General features: G+C 48.3%; 1 pseudogene; it reads right to left on the minus strand.

Annotated features, from left to right (window-relative positions):
- Positions 1-8,796: 8,796 nt before the first annotated feature.
- LOC142473892 (U1 spliceosomal RNA) lies at positions 8,797-8,938 on the minus strand (annotated as a pseudogene).
- Positions 8,939-11,279: the final 2,341 nt, after the last annotated feature.

Consider the following 11,279-nt stretch of genomic DNA (forward strand, 5'->3'; position numbering starts at 1 on the left):
AAAAGTTTTTTTCTTTTTTTTATTTTTTTATTATTTTTTGTTTTGTTTTTGTCTTTTGTTTTTTTTTTCTTATTTTTTTTTTTTTATTTCCACAGAAATAACTTTTACAACATTGGGTATTCCCAAGCATAAACGCAATAAAACATATATGTCTCCAAACTCACAAATAACCCCCACCCAATCTTAGCGTTCTGTATTAACCTTTACATTCATTTCTCCCCACGAAATATCCCAGATGTAACATTTTCTTATATCCCTCTAAACATCCGGGTATAGATTCCACGGTTTAGCTCCCAATCCTATTTCATACGATTTTATCGCCTTTTCCAATATCCCTACTCTCTCTAACTCCTCTCCCGGTTTTATTCCTGCTAACGTCCTTACTAACCTCCTATATTCTATTAAGGTCACATTATATGTTCTTTTTTTCCTTCTTTCAGTAGCCTCTTTAAACCGCAGATCCCTTTTTTGGTCCTCCGTTAACTCTACAGGACTTCCCTGACCCTCACTTACTGATTCTGTACCCAATTTCTTACTTTTCTCCCCTTGTTGTTTCTTTTTACTTTCCTTTTCTCCTGCTGACATTTTCCCTCCTTCACTCTCACTCCTGCTTGCTCCACTCACCATTCGTTTTGGTGCCTCTAACCCCCTTGCCTCTTGCTTACTTTCCTTTGACCCCCTTTGTGACCCTCTCTTACCCTGGCTCCCCTCTGAAGATTCACATCCACTGCTACTAACAACTTCTATCCCTCCCGTCTCTTCTTTTTTCCTTTCTATTCTTTGCTCTCTACTTCCTCCACTTTCGGACGAGGAGATCTCTCCCCAATCACTCCCACTACTCCCAGCTATTACAGGTGCAATTCCCAGGGTTTGTGTCTCTACAACACCTGGGTATCCCTTAACTTCACTATCCTCATTCTCCCTTTTAACTGGCATACCACTTTCCGGGGTCTCCTCCACCACTGTCACCTCTGCCGAGCTCACAAGGGTCTCCTCTGGGGACCTTACCTGATTTTCTACTTCCTTCTTCTCCCGAATATCCTCCTCCTTACAAATCTCCTCCTCCTCACTAATATCCTCAATTTCTCCCAATAAAAACTTTTCCTCTTCTCCTTCGATTGGGACTGCTCTACCCTCCTTTATCTCCACCCACTGCAAACTTGCTTTTTTCAAATCCTCATATTCTTCTTTAGTGAGATTTTTTCTATTAAACATTAGTTTGTCCAGCCTCTGTATTAATTGCTGTTCCGAGCTCCCTCTATGTTGTTTCCTAAAAATTGTCATCCAAAACTCTCCTTCCCCCACTGTCTTCTGAAACTCCTCTAACTTCTCTTTCAAAGCACTCCCCCCTTCCTTCACTACCCTCTCTACTTTCTTTCTAGCCTCCTCTTTAACCACCTCTCCTTGGCTTTCCTTGATTTCTCTGCTGATTACCTCCTGTTTGCGCTTTTGTGACTTCTTTCCCCCAACCATTATCTCCATTCCCTCCTCCTGCTCTTCACCAAAATTCCCTTCCTTACCCTGTGCATCTTGAACCTCCATACTTTCTGGCAACACCTGCCCACACCCTCCCCCCTCTTCCTTTCCCCCAATAAAGTTCTGAGCAACAGTATCCAAAAACAAATCTTCCTCCTTTTTTTCCTGAGCGTCTCTCTCTCTGCTTGTCAAAGAAACCGCCTCCACCTGTACCACACCCACCCCCTCCCGGGTCCCCTCTTCCGTTCCTGGAAAACCTTCTGACATCCTCATCTCTGTGGCCTGCGCATAAGTCCGCTTTTTACATTGTCTCGCCAAATGTCCACTTTCACCACAGAGGTCACATCTTTTGGGGTCTTTGCAATTAAAGCCAGTATGTCCTTCTTTGCCACAATTGCGACAAACAAAACCATCTCTCTCACAGTATTCCTTCGTGTGACCAAAACGATAACATTTCCTACAAAATATAGGCTGGCCTGGGTAGCTCAAAAATCCTCTGTTACCACCAATACTGAAGCTTCCAGGGGGGTGAAGAACTCCCCCTATACACGATGGGTCCGGTTTGAAACGGACCCAGTACCTCCTCTTTCCGTTAAACATCCCGTATAGGTTCTGTACCTCCACTCCACCTTTCACCGAGGTGCAGTACCTGCTCAGAAAGCACTCGATATCCTTCTTCTCCACGTACGGGTTATAAAGATGTATCACCAAAGGCTTTTCTTCCAGCATGAAACTTGGGCTCACAGTAATCCCTCGTAAACACTCTTCTCCAGCTCTCTCCCTGCATATTGCATATGCATTCCAGCAGTCAGCTTCTTTCACAAACGCCAGGTCAAAGATCCCCTGCCACTGGAAGTCTTGCAGACAGAAAACCTGCTCCGCCGACATTCCGATCAGCTCCTGCATCACACGCTCGACAATCCATGTCAGCCCGACACGACTCCTCTCCTCCTCCGCCACCAGGAACCGTAAACTGTTCCTTCCATTCGCCATCTTCTAAAGCTTGGGTGCGGCACCCCTAAAGCAGCATGAGGCTTTAGCCAGTTACGGCGATGCCCCAAGGCCAAGGTGCCGGCCCCTCACTTCCTGTCTCGTACTCGCCCTCCGAGAACGCTCGGGATAGCGCACCCCCCCAATAGCAGCAAGTGGCTTAAGACTCCCGAAGGAGCCGATGCCACAGGGCCAAGGGGGCACAGTCCCAGCTAGATCCCTGCAGAGGAGCTTCGACACTGTATAGTGTACTTCCCTGCCAGGTAAGTATGAGTTGGAATGGCGCTGGGGGGCAACTAGCCTTGTCCCAGGCCAAGTGTCTCCCTTGTGGAGAGAGCAGCCTGGTCATTGGTGCAGCGGCAGCAGCCAGCAGCGGCAACCACCACAGTAGCTGAGGCCTAGTATCTGAGCCAGCACCTGCAGCAAGGATCAGCTTAGGCCATTCCATGCAAACATTTGTGCAGCAGCAGCAGCAGCAGCAGCAGCAGCAGCAGCAGCAGCGAATATCTGTCAAACAACATAGATCCAAGACATTCCCTCCCTAGAAGTAAAGCCCCTCCCCCGCCCATCCGACAAGCACCCAGAGAAGCCAAGCTTCGCCGCAAGGTACTTCTTGGTTTTAAAAGGAAGAAGCAATCACTTTGAACACCGCTCAGCTCTGTCATTTCAGCTGGCAGAGAGACAGACAGGGGGACACCATATTTCTGGGGTGGCTTTCTTCATCTTCCCTACCTGCTGGCACTCTCTTTTTCTGACCTCCACTGACACCTGCTGCTGCTGCTGCTGCTGCTGCTGGAGAGGTGCCCTGTCCTGCTGGCACACTTGTCACTTTCCCCTTAACAGCATGGCTGCTTACCTGGCATTTGCATAAATGTGTGTAGCAGGCTTCACCCTAGCTCCCTTACCACCGCGGTAGCCATTACAGGATCGCGCGTGCGCAGTAAAGATAGCGCACGCGGTCCCAATGCTACAGAGGTCCTGAGTGGACTACAATTCCCAGCAGCCTCTGGGGATTGCCCTTTCACTCACATTACGTGCAGCCAGTCAGCAAATAGGGTTTTGCAGCTTCTTCTGTGGAGGAAGGATACAATGCTGCGGTGACCAGGTTGTCAGTTGGAGCTGAGAGCAGGAAGGGGGAGGAAGTGTGTAAGGAGCAAGGCTCTTACACTAGGCCAGGTTACCCCCAGGTCCCAGGTAGGTCCCACTCCCCACTAGGTTAGTGGGTAAGTTCTTAGGGAAGGCCCCTTAGATAGGGACCCTGCCCTTAGGTGTGTGTAAGTCTAGTCAGTGGCACAGCTGCCGTGGTGTGTGCTCTGACTAGAATATACAGAGTGGCTTCGTAGTGCAGCCACAGCAGTTTTTTGGCTGTGTCAGTGAGAGGCCCCTCATATGAAGAAGGGGGGTTGCTTTCTAGTTGTTCAGTGTGTGTTATATCACCAGTGGCAGTTGCATGTGGTGAGCTGCCAGAGTCTGGGATCAGACAGAAGCTACAGGGAGAGTTCTTCTGCATGCAGGGACTAGGGTAGAGGCATACCCCAGGGCCCAGTTAGTCCCCTATGACACCAGAGGAAGCTGTATGGTATAGGGTCGGCCTTAGGACAGGGACTCCTTCACCATATTTAGAGAGCAAGAGGAGGAGATTGTGTTCAAGGATCATTCCGGCTGGAGATTCTTTTCCCTGTGGAGTCAGCGTGTGCATCCATTCCTGCAGAGAGCAGCGCAGCACGCCGTGGGATCACTGTGCGGTGTTGCTGAGTCCAAGGATTTTCCAGGACTGGTCAGGGAGGTAGTATACATTAAGTGCACCACCGGGCCCCAACACAGGGAAGCGCTATCCCTCACACACACTTTCTTTACTGTTGTGGACACTCAAGAGACTGAGGGGAATGTGATGATGGACATGTGGGTGAGGGGATGGTATGCATACAGAGTGATGCACTGTTATTCATATATTGTTTGATGTTATGCAAAGAGAGTGTTATTGAAGTTACAAGTCATGCTCAGTAAATACTGTTTTTCACACGGTGTGTATTTACTGTAGGGTTGTTCTGGTGAGGGCACACTCCCACCCCGTTGGGATCCCTCATCAGTGGAGGCGCTGCACCGAGTGTAAGTACATACCCCAGGTTCCCCGTGGCAGAAGCTCAGCTCTCCTGGTTGCCAAACAGGTACCGCACCACAGTGAGAAGTTGTCAGATACACCTACCCACCCCAATCTCACTTAGGGGGGGGTGAAATAGGGCTACATTTGGAGGCGCTGCTGAGATCCAGACCAGGGGTGCCCGAATTCAGTATAAATTATGTCGTTCTCATTATCATTGCCATCCTGCCAAGAAGTGTACGAATGGGCATTAAAGGGGCAAGTCCCGCCCTCGCAAACCCTTGCTATAGGACGAGTTCCTGCTGACACTCCCTCCTGTGATATTTGCTTAATATTGGGTCAGTACCCAGGCTTATGGGGTGCAATAGTCTTAGGCTGCTGCGTAGATGCAGACGGAGTGTGGTGCTCAGTGTTGGTGAGGGCCGAACAAGATTTAATAAGAGAAGGAGGCCCATCCAAAATATTGCTCCATGGAACCCTCACTAAAGTATGGTGTCCTGTTATCTACCCTGAAATGCCCGGAAAACCAGAAGGCTACCCCCCTATCTATGCAGAGAGTCATAGTGTAATTGATGAGACTGATTAAAATGGAGGCTCCCTCAAGCAGTGAGTCACACCTAAGATGGCGGCTCCATCCAAGTCGGGCGAGCACCAGGACTGTACAAGAAATTGTTGCAGAATATTGTCCGGGTCTGGCGTTAAAAACAGCCCCGCCCCTGCGCTGTGAGTGGCTCAGCGCAGAGTCAGAACCACTCCTTGAAAGAAGGTGCTCCTCTGGAGTCCACCAGGGGGAGCCAGCACAGTGAGTCTCAATCAGTAACTGCTGTCTCCACTAAGGACAGTACAGGATGCAGCGAACCACATCCGCAGTTGTATGGTGTTTGGCCAGCAGAGGGACTGTATGTAACATTTATTTTGTGCCCGTGCTTACAGAAAGACCTTAATCTCTCTGGTGGTATGAACTTTGATCCCTATCAGCGACCACGAGGGGTTCAGGTAGTGAAAGTGGAAGGTAAAAGGTACGTCTGGTGCCTATGCCCCAAGTGTGATTTTCCAGATGGCGAATTGAGCTGGGGACCCAAGTGTGCCTGCTGCGGGGCACAGTTCCTAAAACCAGTGCTGCTGTGTGCTACGGAACCCGCAGAGGAAGATGCGGCTAACCAACCTACCTCAACTACGGAGGGCCCATGCGCCCTAACCGCGGTTCCAGATTCGGTTCAAATGCCAGAACCACAGATGACAAGTGAAGCTGAGGACAAAGAGCCGTTTGCCTCGCCTGCTGTGGGGCCGTGTGCCCTACCACTGCCAGTCCGGCCTACTACGATGGTACCATCGGTCCTAGGCTTGGGATCAGTACCTAACGACGACAAGGGTGAGTTGACTGCCCCAGGGGTGTCGGGTGTGAGCTTCCAGGTGACCGCGGAGCACGGTAGCTCCTTATGTCTGGCCACCAGGGCTATTGGCTCCACTCGGCATCGCGTCCTGACGGAGGTGTCCCCCTTAGAAGACCGCTGTCCAGTGGTGCGAGTGGACCAGTACCCACCGCCTATCGTCCAGGTGAAGAGGAAAGACAGCCCCATCATGATGTCCAGTGCTGCTATAAGTATTACTGTGACTGAACTGAGTGTGAGCCCGTGCGCTCTAACCCAAATGGTCCCAGGACTGGGATCACACGCTCCAGAGTTTAAAGACAGTGAGTGGACTGCCCCAGAAGTGCTGGGGACAGGTCCCAAGACAGCCGAGGTGGGAGCTGACAGCGTCCCCGAGAACCTGTTGGCCACAATGAATCACTGCAGTGGTAAGGTATCAACCCTTTACCCCCTGCAGGATGTAACAGAGACTTTGAGTACAGAGACATTGCTAATTGCTCGCTTCCCAGTGGAAGCCTCCCAGGTACTTAGGGACAAGGACTGTGTTGTTAGTGATCCAGTGAAATTTGCCTCCGCTAAGCGCGACATGGAGCGTTTCATTCGCCATGTGGTGGACCGAGGAAAAGGTCAAGACTTCCTGGCCTACCGCATCCATGCCGCAGATGGCCAGGTAAAGGTCTGGCCAAGAGACACTGCTATTCATTCCACCAGGGGGAGGAAGTAGTTCGGAACCAGTGACTGTTACCCCGGAGCATGATTTCCAAGAGATTACCCAGGCGGAGGCTCACAAAAATCAAAGTGAGGTACCCCCACATTATCAGTATGGGGCACCCCACAATTGGTCTCAGCAAGCAGCTAACACTCAGCTGGCCTCGTTTATCTTATGTGAACTGAACTGTACCCTATTGTTTAGAGTCAAGTGTGATAAGTTGTACATATCATGCCCTGCATTTTTATTGTATAAACGTATGCTGAGTGACGTCGTTCCCCAAGCGGGGACTTTGGATTTTTCACCAGGGAGAGAGTGTAGCAGGCTTCCCCCTAGCCCCCTTACCACCGCGGTAGCCATTACAGGATCGCGCGTGCGCAGTAAAGATAGCACACACGGTCCCAATGCTACAGAGGTCCTGAGTGGACTACAATTCCCAGCAGCCTCTGGGGATTGCCCTTTCACCCACATCACGTGCAGCCAGCCAGCAAATAGGGTTTTGCAGCTTCTCCTGTGGAGGAAGGATACAATTTTGCGGGGACCACGTTGTCAGTTGGAGCTGGGAGCAGGAAGGGGGAGAAAGTGTGTAAGGAGCAAGACTCTTACACTAGGCCAGGTTACCCCCAGGTCCCAGGTAGGTCCCACTCCCCACTATGTTAGTGGGTAAGTTCTTAGGGAAGGCCCCTTAGATAGGGACCCTGCCCTTGGTGTGTGTAAGTCTAGTCAGTGGCACAGCTGCCATGGTGTGTGCTCTGATTAGAATATAAAAAGTGGCTTTGTAGTGCAGCCACAGCAGTTATTTGGCTGTGTTAGTGAGAGGCCCCTCATAGGAAGAAGGGGGGTTGCTTTCTAGTCATTCAGTGTGTGTTATATCACCAGTGGCAGTTGCATGTGGTGAGCTACCAGAGTCTGGGATCAGACAGAAGCTACAGGGAGAGTTCTTCTGCGTGCAGGGACTAGGGTAGAGGCATACCCCAGGGCCCAGTTAGTCCCCTATGACACCAGAAGAAGCTTTATGGTATAGGGTCGGCCTTAGGACAGGGACTCCTTCACCATATTTAGAGAGCAAGAGGATTTCTGTCTGACAGTACCTGACTGTCAGTACAACGTGTATCAGAGACTGTGTTCAAGGTTCATTCCGGCTGGAGATTCTTTTCCCTGTGGAGTCAGCGTGTGCATCGATTCCTGCAGAGAGCAGCGCAGCACGCCGTGGGATCACTGTGCGGTGTTGCTGAGTCCAAGGATTTTCCTGACCAGGACTGGTCAGGGAGGTAGTTTACATTAAGTGCACCACCGGGCCCCAACACAGGGAAGCGCTATCCCTCACACACACTTTCTTTACTGTTGTGGACACTCAAGAGACTGAGGGGAATGTGATGATGGACATGTGGGTGAGGGGATGGTATGCGTTCAGAGTGATTCATATATTGTTTGATGTTATGCAAAGAGAGTGTTATTGTGTTATTGAAGTTACAAGTCATGCTCAGTAAATACTGTTTATTCACACGGTGTGTATTTACTGTATTTACTGTATGGTTGTTCTGGTGAGGGCACACTCCCACCCCGTTGGGATCCCTCATCAGTGGAGGCGCTGCACCGAGTGTAAGTACATACCCCAGGTTCCCCGTGGCGGAAGCTCAGCTCTCCTGGTTGCCAAACAGGTACCGCACCACACTGAGAAGTAGTCAGATACACCTACCCACCCCAATCTCACTTAGGGGGGGAAAAGAGGGCTACACATAGAAGCAAGCTGACACTGTCTGCTGCTCCCTGGATAGAGATAGATAGATAGATCGTTTTTTTGCAGCGCTCAGCAGATACATTTTTGCTGCTGCTGCTGCTGCAACTCATATTATACAGTTCTTGGCCCTTTTTGTTTAGAATGTTTTTTTCATGAATTATATGTGTTTCCGTATTTCCCAATCCACCTGAATTTATTCCTAAATGTCTGCGCAGGTGCCTAATTGTAATTTCTCCCTGTTTGAGATGTTGCTACCTGGCTAGTTGGTGGGTGGGTGCTCCTTTTATGCCACAGTTATTGACAAGGCCCAAAGCCCAAGCAGTGGCAATAGCAGCTTGTCTGAACAAACACCTGTGCTGTGGGTGGTGGTTGTTGTTGTTGATTTTTGTTTTTTCTAACAGTCGAAAAACAGGGGAGAGCGCGCACGCAGTCCCCCACTACCAGAAATTGTGCAGTCGAGTTTCCCGCATGTGGGGAAATCGCAGAGGTCAGCTAGCTCCAAGTGCAATGAGCAAGCCTCGCCCTGGGAGAGCCACCTGCAGGATCATTTTTTTTTTTTTCCTATTAAATGTTTTTATATTTATTTACAGAGTTACTTTTCGGAAAATAACAAACCCCCCTTTCATTACAACAACCCATACATTTTGTTAATACATTTCATATTTCAACATTCAAATACATTTTATAATAAAGAAAAACTCTTTCACCTCATTAACTAGCACCCTATGCAGGGACAAACACCTGTCCTGTTTTCCCTCATCCAACACATTCTCCCTCTTTCCAGCTCGCACACTCCCCATATGCTCTTCCTCCGAAGGTCTCCCACCAGAGGGGAGCACCGGCCCCTTCTCTCCGATACTCCACCAAACGGACCCTCGTAGCACATTATTGCTCCTCACAATTACTTTCCCCCCTTTCCGGGAAGCTTTCTTTCTCTCTCCCTTTGGTAAGAGCATATGCCCCCCCCCCCCCTACACTCTCACCACACTCCCTTTCACTCCCAAAACACCCCTCAATTTCTCAATCTATTAACACATCAACATTTTCACCTCTTTTTTTCCCTCTATATTTTTCTATACATTTTGCACAAACAATAATACATTTTCCTATCCCTATAAGGAAAACCCAGATAATCTCTCCTCTCCCCACCCTTTTATACATTTTTAACCATTTTATTCCACACTTTGGTTTTCATAATTCTCTTCCTTCATTTTCCCCCAACCGCTTCACATCCAACAGATAATATGTATACATTTTGCTCAGAACAACTCTCACACACACGTTCACTCCAATCTCTTCTTTATTATATATTAACACATTCCTTACATCCCACACCACTTCTTTTATACAGTTTATTATCTTCCACAACACGCTCCTCCTCTCCCCCTCCACCTCACACAACCCATACATCATCATATTGAATTCTAGGGTCCTGATCCCTATCAGCTCTTTTATCAGCTTCCCCTGACACTTCCATACCCTTCTGACAAAGCTACAATTCCAGAACAGATGGACCACGTCCTCTACTCCTCCACACCCTTCTCTAGGGCATATTTCTGACTCTGCTAGATGTCTTTTCCTCTGGAATTCCCTTACGGGCAGGCAGCTGTGCACTGCCATCCAAGTCACGTCCTTCTGAGTGTTTGTCAGCCCCTTGTGATTTACATTCTTCCACATTATTTTTAAATGCTTTTCAACCAACCACCCAACACTTTCATACTCATCTCTTTCTATAATCACTCTTGTAATTTTCTTTGATCATCCCATAGTGATCTTTCTACCCCAACAAAATCAAACTCCCTAATAAATTCCTCTATTACCCTGTAATTTTCTGGTGTCTCAAAACAAAATGGCCTCCTCAGGTCTGTATTAAACAACCCTAGTTTCCTCAGCATCCCCCCCCCCGCAGCATATCTCCCCATGCAGGCAGCTTTTGTTTCTTCCCCATTAATCAACTTTATACAAACTTGGATGTACTTTGCCCCCAAAATCACCTCCATCCTTGGAGCTCCTTTGCCACCTTTCACCTTCTCCTTACATACAATTTGTCTCACCAATTTTTCCTCTTTTGACCCCCAAAAAAACATAAACAGGAACCTTGTAATCTTCCTGATCCACTTTGCTGTGGGAGGGAAAACCATCCCCATGTAAAGTAAAATTGGCACAAGTACCGCTTTTGTCACCAATATATTCCCTTCTAAAGATAATTTTCTTAATGTCCAAAACTGGATTTTTCTGCTAATTTTTTCCCTATCATTTCCCAGTTTGCCTCTCCTCTAAGATCTTCATCAAACAACACCCCTAATAATTTTAGCTGTTTTTCTTCTACTGGAATCCCACTTTTATCCAGTTCCTGCCAGGCCCCAAAAGCCTTGCAGCTGCTTTTACTCCAATTTACTTTAAAACCTGAAGCCTGGCAGAAGATTTCCACATGTAACTGAGCTCTTTTAAGGGCCATTTGATTAGTACATACCAGAGTCAGATCGTCCATGTATCCTAAAACTTTTATATTTCTCCCCCCACTCCCAGGTATTTCTACGCCTCTTATCACTTTGTCACTTCTGATGCTCTGCAAAAGCGGTTCTATTGCGCATATAAAGGCCAAAGGTGACAGCGGACAACCTTGCCTCACCCCTGACTTTACCTGTATCCTTTCTGACAAAAACCCATTAACTAGGGCTCAACTAAATATATCCCTGTACAAACATTTTATCCAATCTACAACCTCCACTGGAATCCCCAGCTTCTCTAAAACCTTAAACAAAAACCCGTGAGAGAGGCTGTCATATGCCTTCTCAAAATCGATGTTAACCAAAACTAAAGCGTGCTTCCCTTTGTTACAGTGCCAAATCATGTCTCTAATAAGCCTTAAGTTCCCTGTTATCTGCCTCC

This window comes from Ascaphus truei, assembly GCF_040206685.1.
Source record: "Ascaphus truei isolate aAscTru1 chromosome 13 unlocalized genomic scaffold, aAscTru1.hap1 SUPER_13_unloc_1, whole genome shotgun sequence".
NCBI lineage: Eukaryota > Metazoa > Chordata > Amphibia > Anura > Ascaphidae > Ascaphus > Ascaphus truei.